Source organism: Cololabis saira, chromosome 2 (assembly GCF_033807715.1).
Source record: "Cololabis saira isolate AMF1-May2022 chromosome 2, fColSai1.1, whole genome shotgun sequence".
Lineage (NCBI taxonomy): Eukaryota > Metazoa > Chordata > Actinopteri > Beloniformes > Belonidae > Cololabis > Cololabis saira.
In genome coordinates, this window is record NC_084588.1 from 21,321,506 (window position 1) to 21,335,802 (window position 14,297).

The 14,297-nt window shown below is 40.2% G+C and overlaps 1 long non-coding RNA gene across 1 annotated transcript in view; it reads right to left on the reverse strand.

Annotated features, from left to right (window-relative positions):
- LOC133459912 (uncharacterized) overlaps positions 1-3,266 on the reverse strand; it is a 25,299-nt gene extending 22,033 nt beyond the window's left edge. Inside the window, exon 1 of the long non-coding RNA XR_009784077.1 lies at positions 3,094-3,266. This is a non-coding gene — a long non-coding RNA (uncharacterized LOC133459912). The remainder of the gene's footprint in view (positions 1-3,093) is intronic.
- Positions 3,267-14,297: the final 11,031 nt, after the last annotated feature.

Genomic DNA, 14,297 nt, shown 5'->3' on the forward strand with positions numbered 1-14,297 from the left:
AGTTTCCTTTTGTGACTCTTGTCATTCCTATCTCTGGGGTTTTCTAGAACTTTTTAACCCCTTGTGTCGTCGTAAACCTCAGTGACCTCAGCTCATTGCCCCGCCGTTGTTTGCATTGGTAAATAAACTAGCATGGAGAGCAAAGATGTCACACATGTGTGCCAAATAGATATATCCATTTGTCCATCTGCCCTTTTTCCATGGCTCCAAATCAATATCACCATGGATACTTCCACAAATAGAGCATCCGTTGAACAAGAACACCCCATGCATTACTGAGAAGTCAAACATGCACTCACATGCCCACATGTACACTCACAGACAATCAAGTTTCCATGACTGCATTAATTTCCTGGGAACTTACTCAGACCATAATCTTACATAACTTTAACCCAAATATGAACCTAAAGTCAAACTCGGATTCGCCTTGAAATGTATTTTCATTTATTTTATGTGGGCTTCTTTTTGTTTTGAAAAAAAACCAAGCTGGCCCCCATAATGTGAGTATGACTGGTTTCAGGTCCTTGAAGGCTAAATAATACCTACCTCCGCACACACACACACACACACACACACACGCACACGCACACGCACACGCACACGCACACGCACACCAGGAGTTTGGGTACAATAGTCTAGCCTGTTGATCAGGCTCCTTTTATGGCCCCTCACATGTTTTGTCTAACCCACTTTCTATAGCTGTGACATCGCAGGTAAGTGCAGACACGAGGGGGAAAGTGATCAAGGAGTCCAAACTGGGTCAAGACTGAGGTGGTATTTAGAAACAATTAAGTTTGGGCAAAAGTCAAAGTTCACATTGCGTGAAGAATGAACTGACTGGACCTCAAAGAGGGGAAAAAAACCGAGAAGATAACAATTTGACTTTCTCTCCGTTCTTTGAGCACTACCTTAACAGAGCAAATGTTTGATCAAATGACAACATTTTAGGTTGTTAAACAGATTTGCAATAGTTCTTTTTTTTTTTTTATTTGCTCTAGACCACTTCCATAAAGATAGCAAGAACGGCCATAATCCTCCCTATCAGTGCTGATCCCAGTTTGTTCCAAAATGGTCAGGCAGCTGACCTGCAGATGGCTGCAAGGAGTGCAACCTCTGGTAAAGCTTTAATCAGTTAAGAGGATTGATCTGTGAGGCTACATACCTTTGTGAAGGGATTTTCTCTTTCAACATCTTATTAACAACCATGGCTCAGCATATTAAGAAGCACACACACACACACACACACACACACACACACACACACACACACACACACACACACACACACACACACACACACACACACACACACACAGAAAGCATATATTTCGCAATGAACCAAATATATGTTATGTGATAGAGTAGCCAGAAATCCCCTTCCAAGGTGGCAGAGGAACACACAACCACATAAACACATCATGAGAAAACACTACTGCTGTTTGTGACTCGTATTAGACTAAATGCCAGTATGAAGCAAAAATAAAACGACATCTGAAGAAAGCCGAGCTCGCATGCATGAGCAATATTTTATTTGAAGTTCATTTAGATTTAATTTGATATAATTTGCCTAACATTCAACAAAATCTCCCCATGAGCCATTGCTTGTCTTTTTTGTGTAGTTTCTGAAGAAAATATGATGTTTATAGCCTGCACAAACTGGAGTTCTATAAAGTGAAACAGAGTAGTTGGGAGTCATGCAAACTACTAAGGTCCATTCAATCAGCCTATAACAGCAGTGAAACATGTGTTCATGTATGAACTCACCTTTTAGAAAGGTGCACTGCACAGTCCTGTGAATGCCTACTCTTCTCGAGTAGGCATTACTACTCGAGTGTTCATAAGCATCTTGCTCCTCTTCCCGTTTTTGTTGTCCTTGTCTGAGTGATGAACTTGTTAGTTTTAGTGGACTTAGATGAGGTCAGTGAGGATAGTAACAGACAAAGTTGAACCTTGTCTGAGTGATGAACTTGTTAGTTTTACTGGACTTAGATGAGGTCAGTGAGGATAGTAACAGACAAAGTTGAACCTTGTCTGAGTGATGAACTTGTTAGTTTTACTGGACTTAGATGAGGTCAGTGAGGATAGTAACAGACAAAGTTGAACCTGGTCAGTGGAAGGATTGGTAAATCTCAAAAAAGGAACTTGCAATGTTATTAATCACTGTTTCATGGTGTTTATCTAAACAATGTTTGGGATCAGTTGTATATCAAAAAAGAGCAAAAATTACTTAAAAAACACAGCGTCATTTCTGGACTCTTCTATGCTAACCTTTCACATCTACTTGCCTCTCTCCCACTCTCTCTCTGCTCACACACACTGTATTTGAAGACAGCTGAATTCTTAATAAAATGCTCCCTGCTGTTCATCCTGAAGGTCTCTGGATTTGTCACCAGTCGTGATGGTATATACATCCAGTCTTACTTGCAGTGCTCACACACTGAACATGTCCTACTGTGGTGCTCTGGGGTTTATAAATAATTTTGAATCGCTTACCCACCACCGCTTATTTGCTGGCACCAGAAGGCTTGACTTATTCATCCCAAGACTCAATCAATGGCATGTTCTTATTTATGCATCTGTTGCTGTACTCTTTTCCTTTTTAGGGGCTAAATCCTGCACAAAAAGCACTGGAAGTCATTGTCTTTGTTCCCAGGAATTACCCCTTTCCATCCATTCCCAGAGCTTCAGCTGATATGGGAAAATACCATGGAAAGTATGTAGCTGTGTCTGCTTGGAATCAGCTGCAAATCTACTTGACTTTAGAAGAACTGGTGACAGTAAATCAATTTGTCATGTATTGAAGGATGACGCATCCGGGTTCAGATCTTTCTGATTGATTCACATTACCAAAGAATGATCACTAACTGTATATTGCTAGCAACTTTTGGTCCATATTCTCCGATATTATAGATTTTTTTTAAATCATTATTATTATACGTATACATTTCTGCAGTTGCTGTTCTGTGCAGCTGATATCTTGGCCTGGGAACTTCTGCAAAAATGTTGTCACACTTATCCAAACTCTTGGTTGGTGTCAGTAAGAAATCCCTTTGATAAATATAGACATGTGTTTTAGTAAATGAAGAAACAAACCTTCAGTCATCGGGAAAAGTACCAAATTCTTCATACGGTATATTTTTTCTTGAAACAATAGTTAAAAAAATAAAGATCGTACATTTCTTTAAAACGGCACTCATTAAAGTTGTTGCTTTTGGATTCTTTTCAGTCCTGCTCTATTCCTCGAGTGCACATCCCTCCACATGAATTCAGAAAGCCTGAATGACTGACAGAATTAACAACTGCAAGCATGGCCTGTTGCATGCTGGGAGGTCCGGTCTCTGTCTTTAAAAAGTAATCCCCATGGCAAGCCTGAAAGGAAAGACAGAATACACTATTAAGGATTCTGATTCCTCCCAAGAGCCAAGACTTCCTCACCTTAAACCCAACAAATTAAACCAACTACACTTGCTGCATTTTCTATCCATACTTATATATTTTCCAGTTATGCCTTTTAGGAACATTATAATGTAGAGAGATGATTCAGTCGACTAGGGGCTTTCATTTAGCCATACAAACCTGCAGGAAGCATCACTTTACAGTAATTATCGTTTTTCATTTGTCTTGTAATCTATTCTGTTCACTGTTGAATACTGATTTCTTTTTTAACTACCAATCCCATTCATAATAATGTAAACAAGGGGGTGCACTGCAGGTCACTTCCCTTATATGCCCCCAACTCTTATTCACATTGACAGTGTGTTGAAAATAGAAAGATTGTAAAAATAGATTGTGCCACATACAGTTGGTGGATCTGGTTCTCAAAAAAGCCCCATCTGTCATACAGAGGTCAAATCCTCCACTTTTCTCCACACTTTATCTCTATTAGAAATTTTGCTTTGTGTGCTTTCCGTTTGCTGTTCCTGAATGTGCCATATCTCCTAACAAGCTCCTATCCAACACCTCCTCCGAATGGCTGGTTACCAGTCTAATCTGATAGGCCGCATTCTTGTCGGCCATGACAAGTCTCCATGGCTAAAGTCACCTCCTCCCCCCTTGAAAGCACCTCATTAGTTTCTTCCAGGCATTCTTTCCTGTCCGTTTCACCGCCTTAGTGTCTGGATTTCTTTTGTACCAATCTGTCTGTCAGCTGCTTGGTAATTGTGCTTCACTTTATTTCTCAGAATAACTCGGCTCTGCAAAACCTCATGGTATGTAGGTTAAAGGTTCTCAAGCCCAGAGTCTGCCTGCAGGGGAAAATCGTATTGTATTAGACAGAGCGATAGAAGCTGGGGGCCTACATATCAGTGGGAGAGTGAGGATAAAAGTGTCTGCAGCAGAAGCGCACGTGCATAAGGCACAGATTACTCTGCATTTCACTGACACAGTTACTGTATGTGTGTTTTGTAAAATCAACATGCAGTGACTGTTTGCTCCTTTTACACAGGGCAAAAAAACCCAATAAACACCTGATTACATCTTGTTTGCTTTCGGTACAAAAAGGTCCTTTCAACATTCAGTCCTGCAGCAAATGACTGCACCAGTCGCTGGTATCTACACACTCCAACTCTATCAGCGGGGGACACCAGTGGAAACCTGGTGGACAAATTTTCACTTAGTGAGTCCTGAAAATACATGTACCAAAGCTGTTAAAATGGACATTTGAAAACTAACAGAAACAAATACTTATTACCAGTCTGCACACATCCATCCCTCTGTATACGTCAAAACTGATACATCTTTTAGAGCCTGCAAGAGAATAAATGCCAACACTTTGCTGTTGAAGTGTCCTGTATGGTGGACATAAGGAGCAATGTATTCAAGATTCAAGACGTTTATTGTCATGTACCCAGCAGCTTACAGTGTGCAATGAAATTTTTATTTTCCATCTTCCCATCACACAATTTGAATAAATAACTAAAATAAAATAGAATAAAATAAAACCTTTACCATTAATATGAAAAAGCTTACTTTGGTAAAGAAAACTAAATCAATTAAAAACAAATATACTCTGTATGAAAGGATAAGGGTACTCGGGGTATAAGGTGTTTAAAATGCAAAGTGTTCTGTTTGAAAAGCGGATGTGCAAAAGATTATCTCCAAAATGAATGTTCAAAGTTGTAAACCGTTAGAGATTGAGGACCCTGGTGGACAGAATGTAGATGTATAGTACGTGCTGCATCTTGGGTATTAGTCTTCTGCCTTGTTTAAGAAGGTGTACCTATGTTAAATATTTTTTTTTGTTTTAATTCCGCTCTGACAAGTCTTGTGCAGTTGATTTCCATAGTCCATTTAAATCTGTGAATTTATTAAAAATGGGGCATACCACCCTTTTTGTAAAACACCCACGCAGATCAGTCAAAGGGAGGAGGGATGTGTGAAAATAAGATGTAAGACCTGTACTCATGTTGCACTGACTCATGTATGTGCATAAATCAATAGAGTGCACAACGTTGCTCACATGCCAGTGCAAGACATTTTAAGCAATTATGGCACCGCAACTGTGAAAATGGCAGCTGAGTTTTTTTTACTATTTTAGCTTTTAAAATAGCATATGGTTATTGTCATATCAAAAGCTACTTGCTTCCTGTCAGTAACCCAGCTTGGCTGTCACATTATTTGGCCATGCTGAATGATAGACTGTTGCATTTTATTTCACATCGAAGCCCTACATATCAGACTTCAGACCCTCTTTTAGACTGGTTAAACGTGACTTATTTACAGTCATGTCTGCACAGTTACTATAGAACAGCAGCAGGATGGGCAGGAAGAAGCATAGGAGGTACATTTCAAAAAGTAGGCTACATTTACCAGAGTCACAAAAGTGCCACATATGAGGCTGGATAAGGACCCGTATGAAGAATACAGAGGGATAAGGAAATAAACAGCCTTTTATAACACTAAGACAAAACTAGTGTGCTTCACGGCACAAAATCTGAAAACGGGTTAGAAACATGAAAACCTCTGGGGGAAAAAAAGAAAAACAAATGTGCTGAGCGACCACGAGAACCGCAGGAATGACAGTGATGATGTTGAAGAGAACAATAAAAACCAGGAGCGAGTATATGGGGAAGGTAATGGCTAACATGATGCATGTGTGGTAATAAGTAACAGAGCTCAGGTTGGAAACCAAACTAAAGAGAAGGACAGAAGAGGAAACTGCTCCAAAGGGAAATAGAAAATACACCCATGACAGGAAACACCAACAAAACATGTAAAGTATGACACATAACACTAAAAGGGACCATCTGTCTTCCGCGGCAAAGTCAGCTGGAGAATAGGCCTCAGACGACCTCAGACTCATCAGAGCGGAGTGTTGGTGGCCACTGCCACAAAAGTTTTCTGTCCAGCCCCGGATCTCAAGACAGAAGCAACATGAAAGCCCGGATCTAACACAATCATGCACTTACCCCCAAGAAACAAGTTAGCTGAATTTTAAGGAAGCACACTGTTTGAGTTTATCTATATTTCATGGCAGCAGCTGTTTAGGCCTGGGATGCAAAAAGTGCTAAAAAAGAAACAAATTTTACCCAATGAACTGGTATTGTTTGAATTGACTGGTGTGTATATGATTTATGTACCGTATTTCATCTATGCGGCAAAACACACAAGTATTTCCAATGCAGATCCTTACAAATGATTACATCAATCTCAAACCAGCACCAGATAAATATTCAAAATAAAGCAGGAAATAGCTGAAAAATATGAAAAGAAGATAAAATAACTCACAACTAAATAAAAAACTCAAAAATCCTAACAATGGTTTGAAATGTTCAAAGCTGATCATTCAATAGAAGATGAACTATCAGAGCAGAAATAATCATAAAAGTTATTTCAAGAAACCTAGCAATGTTTAAATGTTTGGTTCAGTCTAAGCATGTTCAAATCTAAAACTGGACTGGTAATCGCATGAAAAGACAAAGACAAGTATTACTATATTGAGATCACAAAATAATCATCTTCAGAGCTTTAGAATGAATAACTAATTACAAAGAAGGGCACTATCGACTTCCATATTCATCTGCCATGTCCCACATCGTAAAGCCCAACCACTTTGGATCGGTATAACTGAGAAACAAACTAACAAAGCAAAAACCGTCAAACTAAAATATAAACCCATATTTTCAACCTCCAAAGCAACGGAAATAAGTTTTGCTGTGAAATAATGTGAAACATAACCAATACCCGTCTGTTTGGTAAGTGCAGAACGTCTGTTCTAGAAACACAGATGTACTGTAATGGATATTGTAAATTATTGTAGTTATCACTTTAGAACATATCGTCTTATTTGTATCAATAAAATTGTTTCTTTGAAAATAATTAATCTCATGACACAGAGAAAACTACTCACATAAATGACCTACTTAAGGAAGCTTGTGAAGATGACGATTCTGAGAAATTACTTTTACTGCAAAGCATTATACTGCATAATTGTCTAAGACACACCTGCAAAGTAGGAAACATAAAGTTGGTTTTATCAGTTCAACAGTTTATCGCACAGCTCTTCCAAGAAGATGCGTCATCTTATGGAAGCACGATTATTTCTTAAGAATTTTTTTTTTTAGTTTGATATTAACCCTGACTTACTCAAACTGCATTCCAAATTTCTCTTTTTCAATGTAGACTGATAACGGTAGAAGTGACTAGTGAAGGCTCACGTGCAGCTTTGAAGTCACCGGGGAACTGTGTTAAAGGAGCTTGAGGCTCCTTTTAAGAAATGAGACTCTCTAGCGCCACCCTTCACTACGACGGCCGTTGGGGGTACTGCAGCCAACAGTGAAGCCGGCACGGGAGAACGGGGAGAACGTGCATGCAGCGTCATGTGACGTCACATCCGCAGCCCAGCGCGGGAAATTTGGGCCCGAATTGCAGCACATTTTGCAGCACACACCCTGTTCAAGGCAACAGAGAGATACACTAGAGGGCTCATTCTTTTGGGTTTGGAACGCTTCATCTGACATTATTACTAGAAAACTTAAAATGTATACAGATTTTTTTCATAAATTCTGCCTCAATCCGGCCTCAAGCTCCTTTAAAAGGGGAGTATGTTTTCTTAATTATGTTTTGCAAGATGTGATGTATCTGTAAAGGCCATTGTGCTGGCATGTGCAGATTGTACATTGTGTGCAGTCTGTAAGGTGTGTGAGACACATTTCACTACATGAGTGTGTGGGAAATCTGTGAGTTCTACTTTGTTGCAACCAGCAGCCTGTGAGGATGACAAAGGCACCGTTGCTGGTGTAAGACCACTGCATTCATCAGTTTGCATGTGGTGCCCCTACCTCTAAAGATGCAAACTTGGTAGAGATATGACAGTGGTCTTCATTTTCCACTCATTCATGCCTTCTCTTTCATTTTTTTCTTTTAATAATTAGAAATTGCCCACCTTCTTACCTTTTCCCATTTCTTTTTTCATGTAGAACTGATTTCAAGTCTGTATCTAGGCTAGAGACACGGCCTTCTCTCAAAGGGACCCAAAGCAAGGTAATATTTGTTGATGAAAAGTTAGTGAGAATATGGCAAGAGGCAGATGGCATGCAAAAAAAAAAGCCTCAGGGTCTAACAAAAAGCAAAATAGAGCTCGGGCTTGTTTCCCCTTCAAATTTGATCCATCATGACAGATAAACCATATTTATTTGAGTTTTGTAAAGGCCTTGTTATGTAACTTTGGTTTTAGGTGAGATGTATTATCTAGACACGTCAACACACAAAAACAGAAGGAGGCACAGTCTGTCCTTGGATTGAGACACTGGAAATCAAAGCACCACCCTCAATAATTTGCATGTGATATCACAAATGATATTTCTCTTATTTTTTCTTCATTAAACATAGATCTGCTCTTCAACACTGCTGACTTTAGCTGCTTTTCCCTCTGCATGAGGAAAAGGAACTCAGCCTACATAATCCAGTAACTCGTGCATTTTTATGAGCTGTGCTATTGCATTGCCATTTCTCTCTCATATGTAATGATGCACAGAAGTTAACACTCCGGATTTTGGTTACCTAACTGAATCTATTTGTCTCCCAAGATTCAGCGGTCCAGAGCCCACCATGTATCCGAAACCATGTTTATTTAACAACATTTTCAGAACGCAGATGTTACAGTTGCCATCACCATAATTATTATGTTCATTCATTGATTTTTGCACATATTATGTAAGTTTGAAATTTGCATGTTAGTAACAGATTTAAGAGACTGCTACACTGGATTTTGTGACCTTTGAACAGATCCAGTCCTGACTTGTTGCCTCAACACTTGATTTGTGTGAAAAAATGCAGCCACCAGTTCATTAGCGGTTATAAATAGAGCACATCCATGTACACATGTACACACGCATGGCACGCACAAAGCGCACACACTCACAGCATACCATGTTAATTGATTTGTTTAGTCTTTAATGGAGCATTTGTGGTCTGACGTCACTTCATTTGGACAGCAAGAAATGGTTCAGCAGGGTAACAAATGAGAGGAGGGGGTAGGGCCTTTCCTGTCATCTACTGTTATGTAACCACTAGAATAAGATGAAGTACCTCTACCTTAAGTGCTGATGCTGATGCATAAAGGGATTCTAGGTAAACCTCTGCAATTTTTCCTTCCTTTTGCTAGTCATACAGGTAGCAAAGAAGCGTTCCACAGAGTCAAAGGCAAACCCTGATCCCCGTGTCATTTACATTTTTTCATCATTATGCAACATATTCCTCAGCACTGCAGAGGAGTGAGGAACTGAACTGCAATGACCTATCCACTGAAAAGGTTTGCACAAATCCATCAGCCCACACTGGGGTGTACTGTGGAGCATGTGGCCCAACTGGGGAAATATATATGAACATAAACAAACACATACAGTATTCAAGTCTCCTGTTCACCTGCCATTGTTTATGTAATAATTGCTCAGGGGTCATGTTCTGGGTCTCTGGAAAGCGTCTAGAGACAACATCTGTTGTATTAGACGCTATACAAATAAAATTGAATTGAATTGAATTGAATTGAATTGTTCACGCAGTGAACTTACACCTCGATGGGTCAAAGAGCTGCACTATTCTTACATGGTATTTGTAAAACACACCCGAGTTCAGGGTCCTCTGATAGGGGAAGGATGCAGAGCAGCCGACCTGCAACGACAGCCAGGTATTTTTCCACCTTCCTATCACATGAAGCCATAGTAGCACAAGTTAATTATTGATTGCTTTAATTTATTGCTTTACTCAGGCCAGACGATATACTGACAATGACCGACTCATCATGTGACTGGAAATGAAAAGAGAAGCCATGATGACTTTGACGCCTTCTTCTGTATTCTTTAAGGGGTTAAAGTATTCGTCTTATATAAAGCCCCTCAGCATTCTTGCAGCAGGGGACGTGTGATATCTGCCCAGAGATGAAGCCGTGCATTGTAAAACCCTTGTTACACTGTAATTCGTTTTCATGCCAGGGCTGATGCGTGTGACAGGCTGGCTTTGTCAGGCCAACATTGTCCAGACAGGCTCCCCATTAGACCTGCCCCTCTACAGATAGAAGTGAACATGTGCTTTTCCCTGCTCTAGCGCTGCATCGATCTGCTGTGACAAACGCACACACACACATACAGAGCGTCAACACAGGCCAGTAAGAGGAGCTGAGCGCTTCCCACTGACTTCTGCCACATTAACGGGACAGCCCTGATCATTCACTCGTAATCTCAACACTCATGGCTGGCTGGGATCTGCACAATCCTATTATTGCTACTCGTCGGTGCTCTGTCCCCTTTGTAGTCTTTAAAATGAACAATCTGTGTGAGTTTCAGGTTCATCTGGGGTCAGTCTGTGATTAAAGAAGAGTGCTGCGCCAGTGTCACACAGACACACACACACACACACACACACACACACACACACACACACACACACACACACACACACACACACACACACACACACACACACACACACACACAGGAGAAGTAGCCAATCAGTCCTTTACACAAAGCTAGTGAGAACCAAAGTGCGATAAGAGGCTTGATGCTAGTGGCTGTTGGGGATTTGAAAAGAGCTGCCAAATCCAGCAAATGCAAAAGTGTACATGGGAAGGGAAATCGGAAAAGAGTGATGAGAAGAACTCAATGTTATTGATTAAAATAAATTGCGTGTCTTCCTCTTGTTTAAAGTGCAAACATTCCGTGTATATTAGAGTTATCGGTTCATTGTCACAACAAGCATAGAAAACGGTCTGATATGAGACCAAAGACATCCAGAAACCGACAGGAAAAAGCCACGTGTGAAAGTTATGAATGTTCAGAAAGCAGAGTGCTGATAGCAATGTCACGAGATGTACTTGGTCGTATTTGAAACCCAAATATTATGAGTAAAAAGACCTTGGGCAAGCCCTCAGGTGCGGCAGTGATATTAACACACGTCCCAATAGCAAACACGCAGCTCTTTACACTGCGGTGTGCTCCAATCTGTGCAACTTTATATCCCAAGCTCTGATGTCATCACTCTAATAGTTACACGTGTACCGGTTGTTTCAGCTGCAGTTATTTGTTTTATGGTTTCTTCCCATCAGATGTGGAAAAAATGCCAGAACAGTGACCTCCATTTTTAATACTTATCATTTTAGTACCATAAGAAAAAAAAAAAACATTATTGTCAGCCATTGAGCACTTCACAAGAGATTTACCTATAGCTGTATCAGGTTTTCCTCAGAATGCCATTCACATTGGAGGATTTTTACAGACCATAAACGTTGCTTAAGACAATGGACACTTTTTCATGCCTCTGTCATTCAAAGACCCGGTGTTAACAGATGTGGAAGGTCGGGCCACGAGGACAGTGACTTTGATAACATATTAAATTAAATATCTGAACTTGTAAAGGAGATTTAAACACTGTTTCTGTTAAAAGGTGAAAGGTTTCAGCATTAGTCCTCTTAAGAAATCTCCAGATTCCAAAGCCTCTGATCCTCTTACATCACCACCAAACAGCCAGTTTTATCTTTGACCCCATACAAACAAATCCAGTCAGATCGAGCACAGAATGCACACGCAATACGCACCGTGTACCTGCCAGATAATTGAATCATTTCTTTTCAGAATATCCCAGCAATTTGCTGTTTTGTCACTTGTCTGGGAGCAAAGATCAAGGAAAACAGATTGCATCACATAACGCAATATTAATCAGAGGATACTAATGTAAGATTGTAGAAATTATCAACTGTGTGTGTGTCATGCAGTGACTGGGCTACTTGAGTGAAAGTATGGACGCAGAGTTAAAAACTGTGCTAAAAAACACTAAAACTGAATATATTCACTGCCGACAAATGTCCCAAATGGATCTTACACTATTATTATTGTACTCTTCTATTATATTTATACACACATAAATATATGAACAGTATTTTACTATTATAATTAATGGAGGTGGAACCCAGTTATCACATTGCAGCAACTAATTACTTACTCAGCTCATTTTTAACTGATTAAATTACAGTTTAGTTTGTCACAATTCCAAAGATCTCTGAGTGGCACCGTCGTAGGATTTTCTTTGTTCAGCCAACAGCCCAGAAATAAATAAATCAAAGGAAATGAGCAGAAATGTGGCGCATTTAAATGACTGGAGCTATGAAATACTATTAAACTGAAACACATGCACTACGGTTTTGTTTCTTTAATAAATGCAGTAAACGAGTAAACATTCTCTGTTACATTCCACCTCTGACATCATAGAAAGGATGGCTCGTAGCCCCCAAAACACACACAGACATCACTCCACAGAGCACAGTAGGTCTTGTGATCCTCCGCTCACAGATGGTGAGAGGAGACCAAAGCAAAGGCAGATGGTCTGCTCTGCTCTCTCCTCTCCTCCTTTTAACTCTCACTTCCCTGCTTCCAAAAAGAGTTTCTGTTCAAAGGGGTCAAAGACTCAACGATCTCCTGCCACACTGATCAGTAGATTCTTGTTATTATCAAACTGCTGGACTTTTCAAAATGTCTGGCATCCATTTTAAGTCATATTTTTTGTATGGTTGGTTATCTGCAACTTCCTTTTTTCATTGGTCCGTCACTTTAGAATACTGGAACACTGAAAATCATTCATCAATACTTGACTGTGGTTTAAAAGGTGACTGATTATAGACGAAGGCTTGATCGTACATCCACTGATCAGCAAAAGATTTATGAGTATCTGCTCGTGAATAAGTAGCTCCCTCGTTTAGCGCTCAAAGAGCTTTGGCTGGTCAAGGTGTGGACAAAAACACGGAGTTTCCGGTACAGAGTTGCTGGCAATAGACCGTCTGTACCCTGCAGGTTGTGGGTTAGGTTTTTGAACTGGTCTTGGTCCTCACCAATGTTACTGTAGGGGAGGATATGGGAGATTTTCAAAAAAATTTAATTATGTTGGATGCAGGGTTTCCTCACATTGCATTTCAACATTAAAAGTAATGTAACTAACTTAACCAATCAGTGGTTTTAATGCTCTTGTAAATTGGATATTGCATATTGCATATGGTTGCATAAACGCGCATTGTATCATTTATAAACCTGTTACACACTCACCAAAGATGCTGGTCTCATCCCAGATCTGGAGCAAAGTACATAATAAAAAAGTCAACTGGCTATGTCCTGGTCAGCGGTGGCAGTACCGTGCATTGCATAATCACACTGTCACAACCCATCGGCACGGCCCCGTGTGAATCCTTCAAACAGCTTATAATGAGAAGCCATCTGCACATAGCTGTCATGTGTGTCCACATTTCTGCCTCTATTTTACACAGATATTCCCTTACTTTCGAGCAGTGGTGCGTTGACATTGTTGGAGCTGACACAGGAGGAAAAAAACACCCAGGAATAGAAAGCACTGGGGTGAGACATCCTGTCCCCCCTCAGTTAATATGTAAGGAGACAAGCCTTTCACTGACATTTCTGCTCAGTTGGGAAGTGAACTGAACATGCACGAATTGGAGAAAACAGAAACAATCTAATCATTTCAAGATAGTCCTGAGAGTTATCACCTACACAGACAGAAGGATCTCATTACATAAACATGTTTGCCCCCTGCACTGAACACCCATTCACAGCAGGGAAAGTGTTTCAACACTCTTTCTCTGCAGGCTTCTTTCACAACGCTGTTAAATACCTGAGTTGTGTGGTGTCTAATGTGAGCAGGGTGTGTATGGATACTTGCTTTATGTGTCAAGTGGTCATTCACCGGGGTGCAAAAATTCCCTCTCTGTTTTGATCCGTTCTGCACCTTGGCTTTCGGGCCAGGGAGACGGAGTGTTATATAATGCTGAATACTGTGGGGAAAGCATCAGAGATCATTATAAG